The sequence below is a fragment of the Grammomys surdaster genome, unplaced genomic scaffold, assembly GCF_004785775.1.
Source record: "Grammomys surdaster isolate TR1022 unplaced genomic scaffold, NIH_TR_1.0 259, whole genome shotgun sequence".
Classification (NCBI taxonomy): Eukaryota; Metazoa; Chordata; class Mammalia; order Rodentia; family Muridae; genus Grammomys; species Grammomys surdaster.
This window is the reverse complement of record NW_021604700.1, coordinates 1,977,471-1,992,299: the sequence shown is the minus strand read 5'-3', so window position 1 is coordinate 1,992,299 and position 14,829 is coordinate 1,977,471. Positions and strand designations below refer to the sequence as shown.

The 14,829-nt window shown below is 42.4% G+C and overlaps 1 protein-coding gene across 1 annotated transcript in view; it reads left to right on the top strand.

Annotated features, from left to right (window-relative positions):
* The first annotated feature begins 3,148 nt into the window (after positions 1–3,148).
* Rnf2 (ring finger protein 2) overlaps positions 3,149–14,829 on the top strand; it is a 29,961-nt gene continuing 18,280 nt past the window's right edge. The window contains exon 1 of the mRNA XM_028775751.1: positions 3,149–3,417. The gene's annotated coding sequence lies outside the window, so the exon portion shown is untranslated. The remainder of the gene's footprint in view (positions 3,418–14,829) is intronic.

Below are 14,829 nucleotides of genomic sequence, written 5' to 3'. Positions count from 1 at the left end.
AGAAATAATCCATAGCTGACAGGGAAGAATGCTATTAATAAGCCAAAATTATGGTTGAATCTCTTGTACTCTGTTATATCAAGTATTGGGACTCCCTGGTTCACGACCTGTGCCTCCCCTTGAATAGGACCAATCAGTTCAAAGGATAGCTGATAATACTTTGTCTAGACAGCCAAAAATGTGCCACCTTACTGCTTGCCTTTAAACTTTTGAACCTGTTTTTTCACATAAAAAGCCTGCCCTAAAGACAGACTGGTATCACATTTAGGCTGCTGAGGCCCTTTTGTGGCCCTGAACATTCAGTCTTGGGGTGTGGGTTCAATAAACTATTCTTGCTTAACTGAGATTTGTGTTCATATGGTTTGTGTGGTGACAGTTATAAACTTTCTAGGAGTTTTTCATAGCATCCATGGGCCAACTGCTGGCCTCCCCATCACTCACATTACAACTGTTCACTCATAACTCTCCCCTTCTTCCTGAACTCTCCTTGAACTTCCTGAGTTCTTCCTTGCACTCTCTTTGTAGATGTATTGACTTGGGTAACTTGTTCTGGCCAGTGGAATTTGATCAGTGATCCTGTCTCTTCCAAAGTAAGGTTTTGAAATTATTTCTCCCAATTATTTCTTTCTCTGCTACAGAGAATGAATTACTGTGATTCAGGTGTGTCGATGGCTACTCTTAGTTGTCCACTTGACTACATCTGGAACTAACAAAAACCAAAAATGGAGGGACTTTTGCTTAATTTGAAGCGGGATGATCCACTTCTAATCTGGACCTTTGACCTGGGAAGATCCCCCTCTAATCTGTATCACACCTTCTGCTGTTTGCCTGTGTAAGCAAACGGAAGAAGGAAGTTCTTGCTCTTTGCCTGCTTACTCTTTCGTCTAGCAAAACCACTCATTCACTGGCATTAGAGCCCACTTCTTCGGGATTCCTGCATATACAAAAGACTAGCTAAGATATCCCATCTCCTGGACTGAACTACTGGATTCTTGGACATTCCATTCATAGGCAGCCATTGTTGGGTTAGCTGGACTACAGCAGTAAGTCAGTTTAATAAATTCCACTTCTCTCTCTAGAGAGAGAGAGATCCATTCTGTAAGTTCTGTTACTCTAGAGGTCCCTGACTAACACAAGGTGATACAGCTAAGAGACTGAGGTCTCTGTCAATCTGGTTCCTACAGAGACTGGACCAGTGATTCTGATCCTTATTAATCACTAAGGATGAGCAGGTGATAAACCTTTGTTTCCTTGAATCTAAAGGTTTTAGACATGTTTGTTACTAGATGCCAGAACATAACTTTCCTGTTTAATCCAGTCTAGGAAGTTTCATTCCAAGTTTTTTGGTTTTCTTCAAGACAGGGTTTCTCTGTGTAGCCCTGGTTGTTCTGGAACTCACTCTGTAGACTAGGCTGTCCTCGAACTCACAGATCCACCTGTCTATGCCTCCTGAGTGCTAGGATTAGAGGTGTATGCCACCACACACTGGTTTCATGTCAGTGAAGAGACAAAATAGATGAAAGACGTCACACTGATTTGTCAGAAGTATCTTTGTACTAAAGGGTTTTTAGCTTAAGGTCTAACTTTTTAAATAACTTTTAATCTAAATATCCCATAAGGTTTCTAATTTTAAGATGATTCTACTGTGACTCTTTAAATAGGATATTAAATTCACCCATAAGTTTCTGTGCTTCCTATAAATGATCACCTTCCTTAATATTGACTTGCTGAATCTAGTCACACATCACGATTTCTAAAATCATTTTAACTAGAGCAAAAAGTTCTAAACTATAAACATTCTGCTTTGATGGAAGGACAGGGTTTCTACTCCTGACTACCTGTCTCTAGAGCGTGGAGGACTAGAACACTCTGGATTATTTTGGCTTTTATTCACATCTCGGAAGTTTAACCTTGAAGGGCTTTTTAAATTGCTAGAGTGGACAGCAAATGTGAGTGCCAATCTTGGTTTTCAACTTGGTCACATCTGGAATTAACAAACCCTAAACAACTCAGCACACTTGTGAATGTTTTCTTGATTGGATCATTTGAGGCCAGAAGTCCCACCCTGACTCTGCCACGCCTCTTGTGGGAGCCTACATAAAAGGAAGGGGGGGAGTAGACCGCTTTTGCCAGCAAGTTCTTTTCTCCCACTGCTGAGACATTACTTTGCTGATTAAAACCTACTTCTTTGGCTTCCAACGTAGACTGAAGACCAGCTGACACATCCAGCCTCGAGGACTAAAAACTACTAGGTTCTTCGCCTTACCACAGCCTGTAAGTCACTCTAATAAATCCCCTCTTTATATACATACATATGTACGTATATACATATATGTTTCACATGTTTAATATATATTCAATTAGTTGTTTCTATAGAAAACCCTGAATATATAATAAGTAAGAAAATTTTAAGCCGCAGAAAAGGAATACCATAATAACATTACTGGAAGCTATAAGCCATCTTGCCCAATTTCAGTGCAGTCCAAGTGCCTTCCCATTTATTATCTGTTATTCCTGATTAGCCTTTCATGAGAACATTGTCCAATGCAACATTTTGAAGTTAGGGAACTTCTTTTTTTTTACTTGTTACTTTTTTAGCTCAAAACTTAAATGCAGGAATTAAGTGGTTTCTTGTAGGCTAACTGATTTTGGGGTGTGTGTGTGTGTGTAATGATGACTATATATAGTTACTTATATTTTCAAGTTCAGAATATTGAAAGCGCCAAGGAGGTTGATATAGAAGGGAATCAGTAGGAACATACTAACAGGCGCCCACTTCCAGAGTTGAAGGTTAATTTGCTGGCTTTGTAAGACGGAGATCCAAAGTCCGGAAAGTTCTGCAGCAGAAATCCTTAGGCTTTCTAATGCTGTGATGTCAGGGGACGAAGTCAGGGGCTGGAGCCCAAATCGAAACATCAGCTGCAGGCGGGAAAGCGCAACCTGTGGGCCCGTGCAGGCCCAGAAAGGCTCCAGGACCAGAAAGCAGACAGAAAGGAGACGCCCAAGTCAGCAGGCGTTGGTTGGGGGCTGCGCTGGCGCTGGGGGCGCCTGGCGAGCTGTGGCCGCGGGCGAGGGCGGAGCCAGGCTCAGGGTGTAGGCGTGGCCTCACACTCCGGGTCTGCACTAGGCACGCCCCCTCCCCTACGCCAGGGGCCTCCCCGCGCGGTGCACGTCCGCGTCCCGCGCCTCCGCCTCCTCGCTCGTTCGCTCGCTCGCTCCTTCCCGCCCTCCCCGCAGCTCCGGCCGAGCCGGCTCCCCCCGCCCCAGTCTCTCATGAATATTGAGCGGCCCCTGTTGTATTTCCCGAGCTCCATTGCGGAAGCCGAGGCTCGCCATATTGTGCGGCGGCGCCGGCGGTTGATCCTCGAGTCTCGCTCCGGCTGTGGCCAGCGCAGCCCCGGGCTGGGGCAGGAGCCGGTGAGCCGGGCAGGCGGGATGGCGACGTGTGCGAGGGCGGCAGGCTGTGGCTGGGGGATCCGGGACGGGCTGCGGCCCGAGCGGCGGCGGGGCTGGGGGTGTGTGTGTGTCCGCGGCCGCGAGGGGCCGTGAGGCGATGGCGCCGCCGCCCCCGGCCCCTCGCTCTGCCGCTCGCGGCCCGCCCGGGAGGGCTCATTGTTCGCTGCCTGAGAGCACCGGGTTGGCGAGGCGTCCAGAGCCCTTCCGAGGAAGCGCACCCGCGCCACCCTCGGCTTTACGGCGGCCGGGGCCTCGAGGGCGGCTCCGGAGCAGTAGTCGAACTTACCCCTGGGCTTACCCGCCGGGCCCGGAGGTCGGCGCCGTGGGGGAGGGGAGGGGCGCCCCGGGCGGACAACCCTCCTTCCTTCGGGACCTGGCACCGGGTTGGTCTCGGGATCCCTTCACGGCCCCACATTCCTGGAGAGCCGCCGCCTGCCCCGGAGTATCTGTTGCTGCCTCCGCGAGCTACGGGCTCACCCTGGAGGCGGCGTTGGGGGAGGGGGCCACTCTGGCTGTTCCACTGGCTGCTTCGCGTTTTGACCCCGGGATGTATTTGCCGAAATCCCTGGTCCCCTCTGTGCCTGTCGGCTCCCCAGCCTCGGTCCTTGCTACAGCAGTCGCCTTGCTACTCTCAAAGACAATGTTGTTGGTAAAAATCGGTCTTGGAAACTTTGAGGTTCATTTCTATTATTTTGCCCACCGAAGCAAATTACTGATTCAGGTCCCCGAAGCCCCATTGGGTGTCTTTTTAAGAAGCTGTCGGAAGTTTGTATGCCTTGTGACGTGTTGTGGAAATGTCAGACTTTCTATACGGTGTGAAAAAGCTTAGATAGGCATTTAAGTATCTGGTATGCGATTATTTCTTTTGAGATAAAAGAGGCATAATGTCAAGTAATTTAAGCTGATATTTTAATTAAAACTACCATAAGCCATTTGCATTAAATTATTTTTAATAGTTCCGTGGTGATCAACGGGAGTACTTGGTGGAATTGGTAGCAAATTATTTGTAATTGTTGAATAAATCAGATGTCTGGTTTTGAGATTTATTTTTATTTATTTACTTTTGCCAGCCACCCATTCAGAATAGTCCAGGCAAGCTGGCCTCGTACTCTATACTTAGTTTAAGGCAATCCTCCTGTCTCAGCTTCCCCAGTGACAAGATTATAGACATTGAAAACAACTGGCTTACATTTTGTGTCTTAAATTAAACTTTAAACTTTTGGTTTATAAAGAACTTAAATGGCAGTAATGTTACTCCTGGATATACCTCTTTGTCTTCTAAAATCTCTGCTTGTCAAATCAACAGGTATCCTTTTATTAAAGACTTGATAGCAACAACTAATCTATTTAGTAAAATTACTGGTAAATATATAACATTACAATTTCTAGGTATCACACCAAATATGGGTTTTTACTTCTTCCAAGTTAACTTATTTCTCTAAATCCCTCATGTGGGATGGACACAACATTAGTTATAGAGGAAAGTAAATTGGAGACTTTAGACACATAGCTCTAATTTAGCCTTTAGGAGTAGAGACAGGTCATCCTAGACTACATAAAGAGCAGCATGGACTATATGAGACTGCCTCAGACAAGCACAGACAACAATGCAAAATCCAAACCTCTAAAAGGAGACTATGAAGGATAGTCTTTGTATTTGAAAAATAAGGTAACAGTCCTCTAATGTGCTGCGCAGAAAGCTTTAACTTAGAATAAATAATATAACAGACACCACAGACATGCAAAATACTGGAAATTTAGTGGGCTTTGTTATTTATTTTTGTTTTATTTCCTCTGTGGGTCATTCAAGACAGTGCCCAGGTAGATAGAAATATAGACTAAGTCTGCAATCATGTTTGGAATTTCATTAGTCTGTTACTGATCTTAGGTTTCCAATGTCAGGAGTGCCCAGCCTGCTGCCTGGGTTACATAGGTTCCAGGATAGCTAGGAATGGCACCCAGCAGCATGTTTGTAGATGACAGTGTCAAAAGGATGAACAGTTGGATGTGATGGTACATGCCTTTAATTTCAGCACTTGAGAGGCAGAGGCAGTCTTAGTTCTAGGACAGCCTGGAACTACATAGAGACCCAATCTCCCACTTTTCGTGCCTCCCTCACACCCCCAAAGGTTGAACACTGTGGACCTGGATTCTGTGGGTCTTCGGTATTTGCTGTGTGGGTGTGTAGAGTGGAAGTATAGGTTGTGATTTCACATAGATACTTTGAATTTGTAATGAGACACATGGAGTTTAATTAGAAACTAGCTTTACTGTGTCAGGAGCTAGCTAGGTAATGAGTCCCTGACTGTAGATGCTAAGAAGGTGGGTGGCCCATTACCAGTTTGGCCTGCGATGAAAAACTCTTATGTAGAGTTGGCCATGTTCTTAATTCTTTTTTAACGCTTTATGGCGTCTGGCAGCTGAAGTGGACTTGTATGGATAAGTCTGTCCTATTGGAACTGAGCTGCAGTGTGCTATCAGCAGTTCCAAGAAAGATGCCCACACATTCTGAGATTGAACTGCCATTTGCTATAATTTTAGTTTATTAACTCCAATAGTGAAAAGTTACTTTAAGAGTTAACTTCAGATTGAAATGTCTAGTGAAGGCATGCTAAGTAAGTAAAGGACAGATTTAAAAAGTCTTAAGAATTTCTATTGTTGGCTTTCAGCAGATGTGTTGCTTATTTGTATAGTGGAGTGTTTGTTTGTTTGTTTGAGACTGGTTCTCATGGTGTAGTCCTGACCTGCCTGGAACCCCTAGAGATCCAGTAGCCTCTGGCTCCTGAGTTTTGAGAATAAAGACTTGTGTCACCATGCCCAGCCTAGTGGGGTTGTTTTTTTATGAAGAAGTTAGAATTCAAAGTATGTAAAATGTAAAGATTGTGTGGTTTAGTGGCGGAGGTTGTGTTTAGTATGCAGGGCCCTAGACGTTGTGCCCAGCACTGAAGAAAATGACTTTGAAATAACCAGCAAGTTCAGGTCTGTCTGTGTTAGTGATGAAACAGATTGTGATTTCTTTCCTTGAACAATAGATGGTTATGGGGGCATTTGTGGGCTAGTTTGAACAACAACAACAACAATTTTTTTTTTAATTCCAAAGCTGGAGAGCTTGGATCACAAAAGCAAAAGTTCAGTAGCTTCTGTGCTTCATCTTAACAGAAACAAATGATTGATTTCAAGTTAGCTTTTGTAAAATGGATTTTATAAAATAACCTCAAATTTATTCAAGTAGCAAGGTATTTCAGAAGAGAGCAGTCAGATTTACTAGGTCTGGAGGACTGGAGAGATGGAGCGCTTTGGTTTCAGTTTGGTTCCCAGACCCACAGGGTAGCTTACATTAAGGTGTAGCTCCAGTCCTAGCAGATTTGGTGCCTTCTGGCTTCTGAAGCCAGCACTGCATGCATGTGGTACACAGACTGTTTAGCAATGTATTAAGTCCCAGTAAAGAAAACAAACTTAAGGGCTAGAGAGATGACTCAGAGAGGTTAAGACCATTTCAGAGGTCCTGAGTTCAGTTCCCAGCAACTACACAGTGGCTCACAACAACCATCTTCTGATAGGGTCTGATGCCCTCTTCTGTCATGCAGGAGGCATACATGCAAAGGAGCACTTGAATACATAAATAAATCTTTTTAACAAGTTGAGTAAGAACAACATTTAATATTAGGAAATTGGTTAGATGGGCATAAAAGCAAAAAGGAAATGTTAGCAGTAGTTCTGAGTTCTGCGAAGAGGGTCCGTGCAGCTGGTGCTGGGTGGTGTAGAGGTCAGCTGCTCATTTATAGGACATGTGATGGCTGGTTCAGGAAATACCCAAAGAAGCTGGCTACAGGAGCCAGGTACTGCCCCTTCTGCTAGGGACTGACTTAGAGTTTCAACTTAACAGCAACCTAGAAGGCCCCTTTTCCTGTTTTCCAGTCTCCATTTTTCTACATAATAAACCCTACTGACAGGAATCGTGATTTTATTCTGTCATCAGAGACTATATTTTAGGAGGATAGTGTTAGAATTGAAGACAGTGAATAAAAGACCTGCACAATGATTCATGATAAAATACAATACTTTTAATAGGAAACCATGCTCTTTCCCTTTCAAAAAACATTCATCTTTATCTTTGTGCCAGACCACTTTGCTAGGAATTAGAATTAGAAAACTACGTTAAAGGGCTCTGTCCCTAGAGATCAGTTTCAGTGGGCATGACACAAACTACTGTACATGTGTTAAATGCCGTAAGGGATGAGTGGTGTGTTTTGGGAGCCCAAAGGACATAGCAGCTAACTTGCTGTTTATCTGCTGAGCTAAGCTTAATGACTAGTATTATTTTTATCTTAGATTCTGATCAAAGCCACCTGTCCATCATTTCTCATCATTTTCTCTGTCCATCATTTCCTATGAAAGGTGTTTTTATGAGATATCTCAATTTTGTCACATTATTGTATCTTGTGCCTCATTCATCCAAATTATAATAACTCTTGTTTCCTTGTACTTTAAATCTAGTACTATGTATATAGATGTTTGGGTACTTTATGTTTCTTCCTTCCAGGGTCATTCAAAAACTGTTTGGGAAGTTAGTTTTTCTGGATGTAACAATTCACTTTAGTTAATTGAAGTAGTTATAGCACCAGCTTTTGATAGAAGGTAGCTTTAGATTTCTGATTGAGTGTATTTCAGAACCAGTAGCAATTATTTTTTTCAAGGTAACACTTTTGTTGATTCTCTGGGAGCTTCCCATCATGTACCTGTCACATTCACTTCCCAGTTCTTCCATCTCTGATTCCCTTTGTGACCTCTCCCAAAGAAAGTAAAAATAAAAACAAAATTAAAAAAAAAAAAAAAAAGTCCAGGCTGGAGAGATGGCTCAGTGGTTAAGAGCACTGGCTACTCTTCCAGAGGTCCTGAGTTCATATCCCAGCAACCACATGGTGGCTCACAACCATCTGTAATGGGATCTGATGCCCTCTTCTGGTGTGTCAATGGCAGTATACAAATAAATAAATAAATAAATAATTTTTTTTTAAAAAAAGTCCAATTTGTGTTATCTATGTACTCACTCACTGGAGCCTGATCAAACTCTCAGTGGCCTGCCCCTGAAGTAGAACTGCGTCCTTCCCCTCCCACACCTCTGCCAGAAGCCTTCAGTTAACTTAGGCTATTCTTCAGCCTTCGGTGGCTCTTGCCTCTTTCTTAATTAATGCTATTTCTGGAAGAGAAAACCAATTCCTCATTTATTTCTGACATATTTTATTAGCAGCTCTTCTCTCTTCCCTTATTGTATTGATGACTGTTACCCAGTTAGCTATTGTGAAATGTATAGATCCTATAGAGTGCTTTGCTTTGACTTTCTGCCTGTTTTCCTCCACCAGACACCGTATTGAATTAGAGCTCATTTACTTTTTAAAGGATATATGTCTCCATGCCAGTAATTGCATTGAACTCTCATTATTTACACTGTTTCTTATGCAGAATTTAATTCAGCATATGAGGGCTGTCCTGGAACTCAGCCAGATGTCTTCTAGAAGGCTTATTATATATCGCAGAAAAGTTAGTATATGTAATAGGAGTTTTTGAGTTGGAGGTAAGAGACTTGATATGTAGGGTTAGGATTATATGTAGTGCTGGTGTAATGCTAGCCTCCTTTTCATGAGGTTCAGTCACCAGCCAGCACTTATAAAAAGATGGTGAGGAGAGAGACTTACTTGGTTTCTAGGTCTTCCTCCAATTACAAGCAGATCTTGGCTGATCTGAGTATGCTTGTGTTCATGTGTCTGTATGTCCGCCAAGTTGACCCAATGGAAGATTCGTAAAGATACTAAGATGGAAGGCCTGACCTACCTAGTAAGATCCTGAGCCAAAAGCCACCAAAGTAGGAGGAAAAAAGCTGAGGATGCCAGTCATTTGCCAATTTTTTTTTTTGTCCCCTGCAGCAGTCCTACCAACACATGCCTAGTGGATTATACAGAGCTTTGCTTTAGTAGGCACCATAAATATATAAAAATATACTGGATGTATACAAGTATACACTAATGGAGCTTCCTGCTTTAAAAGCTTTATTTCCATGTCATTTTACCATCTTCATAAAATTTCTAGTTTTTCTGGGGAGATGAGCCTTTTACATTGCTTCAGGTTCCTTATTAAATATTCCATTATTTATTAAGCTACGTTTATTAAATGAAGGCAAGAATAGTATTTACTCCAAGAGACTCTTGGAATTAAATGGTATTTTGTAGAAAGTAAGCATTGTAAATTCTACCTCTAACAATTGCCTGTAGCCCATGCTAGCTTCAAAACTTTAAATTCTCTTGACTCAAATTCCTAAGGGCATTATTCCCTGGGCTGAGAGTACAGTCTTAAAGAATATGACAGTTTTTATCAGTAAATTTTAATTAGCTGCTTTCTAAAAGAGTTTTTTTTCCTCTTAGTTTTTAAATTGAAATATCTTTTAGGTTACTCTATTGTTACTGGCTTTTCGAAACAGTTTTTTCTGTGTAGCCTTGGCTGTCCTGGAACTCACAGTAGACTGGGCTGGTCTTGAACTCAGAGGTCTACCTGCTTCTGCCTCCCAAGTGCTGGGACTAAAGGTGTGTTTTAGAAGTAAATTCAGGGGCTTTCCTACTGTTCTTGCTCTCAAATGAAGAAATGGAGACTTTCTATTTATTATAAGCGTCAGCACTATAGCTGGGCAGGTACTCTTCTATTCTAACCACGATCTAACTTGATTAGGCTACCTAGTCCTCTGCCACTTGCCCCATTACTTGCCATCTTAGTTTTGTCCTGGTTGTTCCTGCCTCATTTATCCTCTCATGGAGATTCTCCTGGTGACCTGCTCATGGCAATCCTCGGTGGTGAATCTCTCTCACTCTGGTCCTCACCAGAGACCCCCCCCCCCAATTTGGATCGGAAGTCCCACCTCCTCTCCTGCCCATCCTCTTTATTAACCAATCTGAGGTTATGGAAAACAGTCTTTACACAACTTTGAGATGGGAAATGCTTGGTGATGCTAACATTCTGATTGCAACCAGATCTCTGGGCATAGTGATCAGCATCTTAATATATAAAGCCATCCCCTAGTAGTGTGCACCACTATGCCTGGCTTAGGTTGTTCTCTTTATTACAAATACAGTTTTTCAACAATCCATACCATCTCCAGAAATAAGACGGTCAGTATATTTTTCTTCCTTGTTACATTTTTAATTGGTGGATCTGGATATCTCTCCTACCTATGATTACTGGTATTGTTACTCCCAACTTTATGCAGTTCTGGGGATGGAAGTCAAGGCTTTGTGTATGCTCAGCAAAAAGTCTACCACCTGAGCTATATCCCTAGCCCCTTCATGCATACTCCTCTTCCCAAGAAATGGCTTTGGAATATCAATTTTTCTTGCTATGACATGTGGTATGCTGGACTGGACCAATAGCTTGCTTTGATTTTGAAGAGATAACAAAGTATTACTGGCAGATGAGAACTAGGAGGTAAAGTATCAGGGTAAAGAATGTGATTTGTCAAAAGGATAGACATATGAAGTGAATTAAACAAAATTGGTTGGTTCTAGTCAAATTAGGCAGAAGAACCCTTCCAAATTGCACAAGAACAAAAAACTAAGAACCCTGTAAGGTCTGTAGCATTGAGGATACCTACCAATTCAGGTAAAACCTACCAGTGACTCACCGCTTTAAACCTAAGTGTAGATGGACATGGGAAAATAATAGGATAGTTATTCTCTTTAAGGTAAAAATGCAAGAAAGCCTTGGGTATGACTTAATACTTCGTGCATACATATTTTACTTAGCCCAGGTTGACCTTGAACACTATATGTGGCTAAGGCTGCTCTTGAGCTGATCCTCCTTGAACTTGGATCACAGGGTGTGAGCTACTATGCCTGTCTTCTCTGCATCGATTAATGTATTTGCTGCTTTTTGGCTTGCTTTAGAAAGAAAAGATGGCAGGTCATAGTTGTGCTAATGGTTGGGATATTGAAGTTGAAAGAAGTTGCTAAAGGTAGATATCTTAGCTCAGGAGAATGAGGTAAATTTTATTCCTTAGAGCATTAAAGAATGCTTTTGAGGCTACTTAATATAAATCTATAATAAGGAAACTGAATCTTCAGCTAAAGTGATTAGCCTTAGTTCACCCTAGAACTTAGAAGCTGTGCTTGCCATTAGCATGGAAAGCTTATCCTTGCTTCTGTTTCAGTGACCAATGTGCCTGTTAGCAGATTGTCTCCACCTTGTGGCAGCAGTGTTTTTACAAAGCTGAATAATAGAGGCAGAAAACTAGAGAGCCCTTCACTGCATTTGAGGAAGGGGTTGGGGGAGGAGGGAGGAGCTATTTTTATTAGCTTTGTCTAATGATTACTGATAGTGAACCCCCCCCTTTTTTTTTGTCTGTGCTTATTATACATCTTTGGAGAAATGGTGTGGATAAGTTCTTTGCCTGCTGAGAAAATAGAGCTATTCATTTTTAGTTGGAGTTCTTTAATGTAGTCTAGATATTAATCCCTTACCAGATAATTTTCCAAGTATTTTCTTGCATTTTATAGGTTGCTTTTTCATTCAGACAAGATAGTGTTCTTGTCTGTGCTTTTGATAGCCCATCCCACAGCATTGCAGAATCCAGTGTTGGAGATGTGTTTTGTGTATGGTAAGATTTGGGTCCAGCTTCTTTTTTGTCTGCATGTGGATGCCCTATTTTCTCAGTTTTTTGGAAAAGATTCATCTCTCCCCTCCATATTTGAATAATCTTGGCTTCATGGCTAAGAAGCATTTCTCCAACCCACATCATTTTGAGTAATACAGCTTTGTGTTTAATTTTGAATATAGAAATTCTTTAACTTTCTTTTCTCAATACAATTTTGATTATTCTAGGTCTTTTGCGATGGGCTTTGTGATTACTTTCAGTGTTCTTAGATTTGTTATTGTATTTATTTATGTGTATGTCCTGAGCCTGAATGCAGACGCCCTCTGAAGCTAGCTGGTGTCAGATCCCTTGGACCTGGTGGTACAAGTGGTTGTGATCTGCCTGGCGTGAGTTCTGGGAACTGGGTCCTGGCAGAGCGGTAAGCACTCTTGGACTCTGAGCCATCTCACCAGGCCTGAGCTTTGTGATTTAGGGGGTGTGGGGATAGTGCTAGGATCTTGAAAGATTGCATTGACTTAGTTTGAGTTGTATCATTTTCTTAAAAATCTTAACTTTGGCCAGGCAGTGGTGGCGAGTTGTATCACTTTCTTAAAAATCTTAACTTTGGCCAGGCAGTGGTGGCGCACGCCTTTAATCCCAGCACTTGGGAGGCAGAGACTGGCAGATTTCTGAGTTCGAGGACAGCCAGGGCTACACAGAGAAACCCTGCCTCGAAAAAACCAAAAAAAAAAAAAAAAAATCTTAACTTTTTAAATCTGTAAAATACATGTTGCCATCATTCATTTATTTTCTTTTAAGTTTTTGATACAGGCTCTCACTGTACCCTGTCGCTGGCTTGGAATTTGATTAGACCAGGTTGGTCTTGAACTCACAGGCCTCTCTGCCCCCTGAGTGTTGGAATTAAAGGCACAGGCCATGCCAGGCTCTTTTAGCTTTTTGAAATGGAGCTTTTCTGCCTAACTCTGGCTAACCTAGAGCTTACTAGCTGGTCTGACCTTTTCAATCTTCCTGCCTCTGGAGTGTTGTGATTACAGATACGTTGCCACACATGGCTTTACTTTTTTATTTTTATTTATTTATTTATTTTTGGTTTTTCGAGACAGGGTTTCTCTGTGTAGCCCTGGCTGTCCTGGAACTCACTCTGTAGACCAGACTAGCCTTGAACTCTCGAACTCAGAAATCCTCCTGCCTCTGCCTCCCAAGTGCTGGGATTAAAGGCGTGTGGCACCACCGTCCAGCGGCTTTACTTTTTTAAAAAGTTTTGTATGTATAGATTTTTGTTAGTGTTGCTTAAATCTGTTCCTGAGTAATGCACCATTTAAAACTGGAAACCAGTACCAAGGAATGGGTCGTTAGGTAATTTTTACTATGTGAATATCAATGTACCTGTGCATTAAAGTGTCTCTGATGTCCCTGTGTGATGTCTTGTAATATCTACTTTTGTGTCTGTGTTTTACTGCTGACTGGAATATAGGTTTGTGGTATATAACTATTACTTTTCTGTGCTTCTATATGCTTGGCAAGTGTGTGAGTGAGTGCGTGTGTGTGCTTGCTCACTTGGAATTGTTTTATTTCCCTTTTATGTCATTCTTAATGTGTTAAATTTCTTTTTTTTTTTTTTTTTAAGACAGGGTTTCTCTGTGTAGTCCGGGCTGTCCTGGAACTCACTCTGTAGACCAGGCTGGCCTCGAACTCAGAAATCCGCCTGCCTCTGCCTCCCAAGTGCTGGGATTAAAGGCGTGAGCCACCACCGCCCGGCATGTGTTAAATTTCTAATCAACTGATTTTACTGGCTTGGTTTTTACCGTTCAGTGGAATTTCCAGTTTTGCTATCAGATGATAGCATCTGAACAGAATTACTTTCTGCTTTGGGTGCCTTTATTTCTTGTCTTCTTGCTTTTTTGTTTTTGTTTTGTTTTCTTGTTTACTTGTCTTAGAACATCCACTAATGTGTTTAGAATAGAAATGGTAGGGGACTGGTAAGATGGCTCAGTGGTTAAGAGCACTGGTTGCTCTTCCAGAGGCCCGAGTTCAATTCCTAGCAGGTCTGAGCAGGTGGATGTATATGCAGCAGAGCACTCATACATTAAATAAATGAAAATTTTTTAAAAATGGTAAAAGTACCATTTCCTGTTTTACTCTTTAACATCAGCACCCATGCGGTAATAAGTTTGGGGACCCTTTACTATATTTCTAACTTGTTTTCTATAATGGTATGTATCTTCCCTCTGCCCACCCTCATTTTTTTTTAAGTTCTGTTCTACGTAATTGGTTGTTAATTACTAATAGCTGTAATGCAGCCAAATCGTGTCCCTTGAATGTTAGTGCATGGGTGTTTTAATTAGGATTCTTACCTTTCTTAAACTGTCCTCTATTTTTGCTGGGTCTTTCCTTTTCCTTTTCCTCTTTCCCCCTCCCTCCCCCCCCCCCCTCCCCCCCTCCCTCCCTCCCCCCCTCCCTCCCTCTCTCTCTCTCCCGTCAGTCTGAGCGCATTATTGTGCTGCACATCCTTCTCGCGTGTAGCCTCCCTTAAAGTGCTCTAGTTTACATTTGCATCTTGACTACCTGTTACTCCACTCTCCCTGCCCGTTTTCTTTCTTTCTTTCTTTTTTCTGTTTCTGAGGTAAGTGTGGCCTCCCATGCACTGGGGTGGCAGCCATGCACACACAGTCAGGCTGAGGTAAGTGTGGCCTCCCGTGCACTGGGTGGCAGCCATGCACACAGTCAGGCTGAGGTAA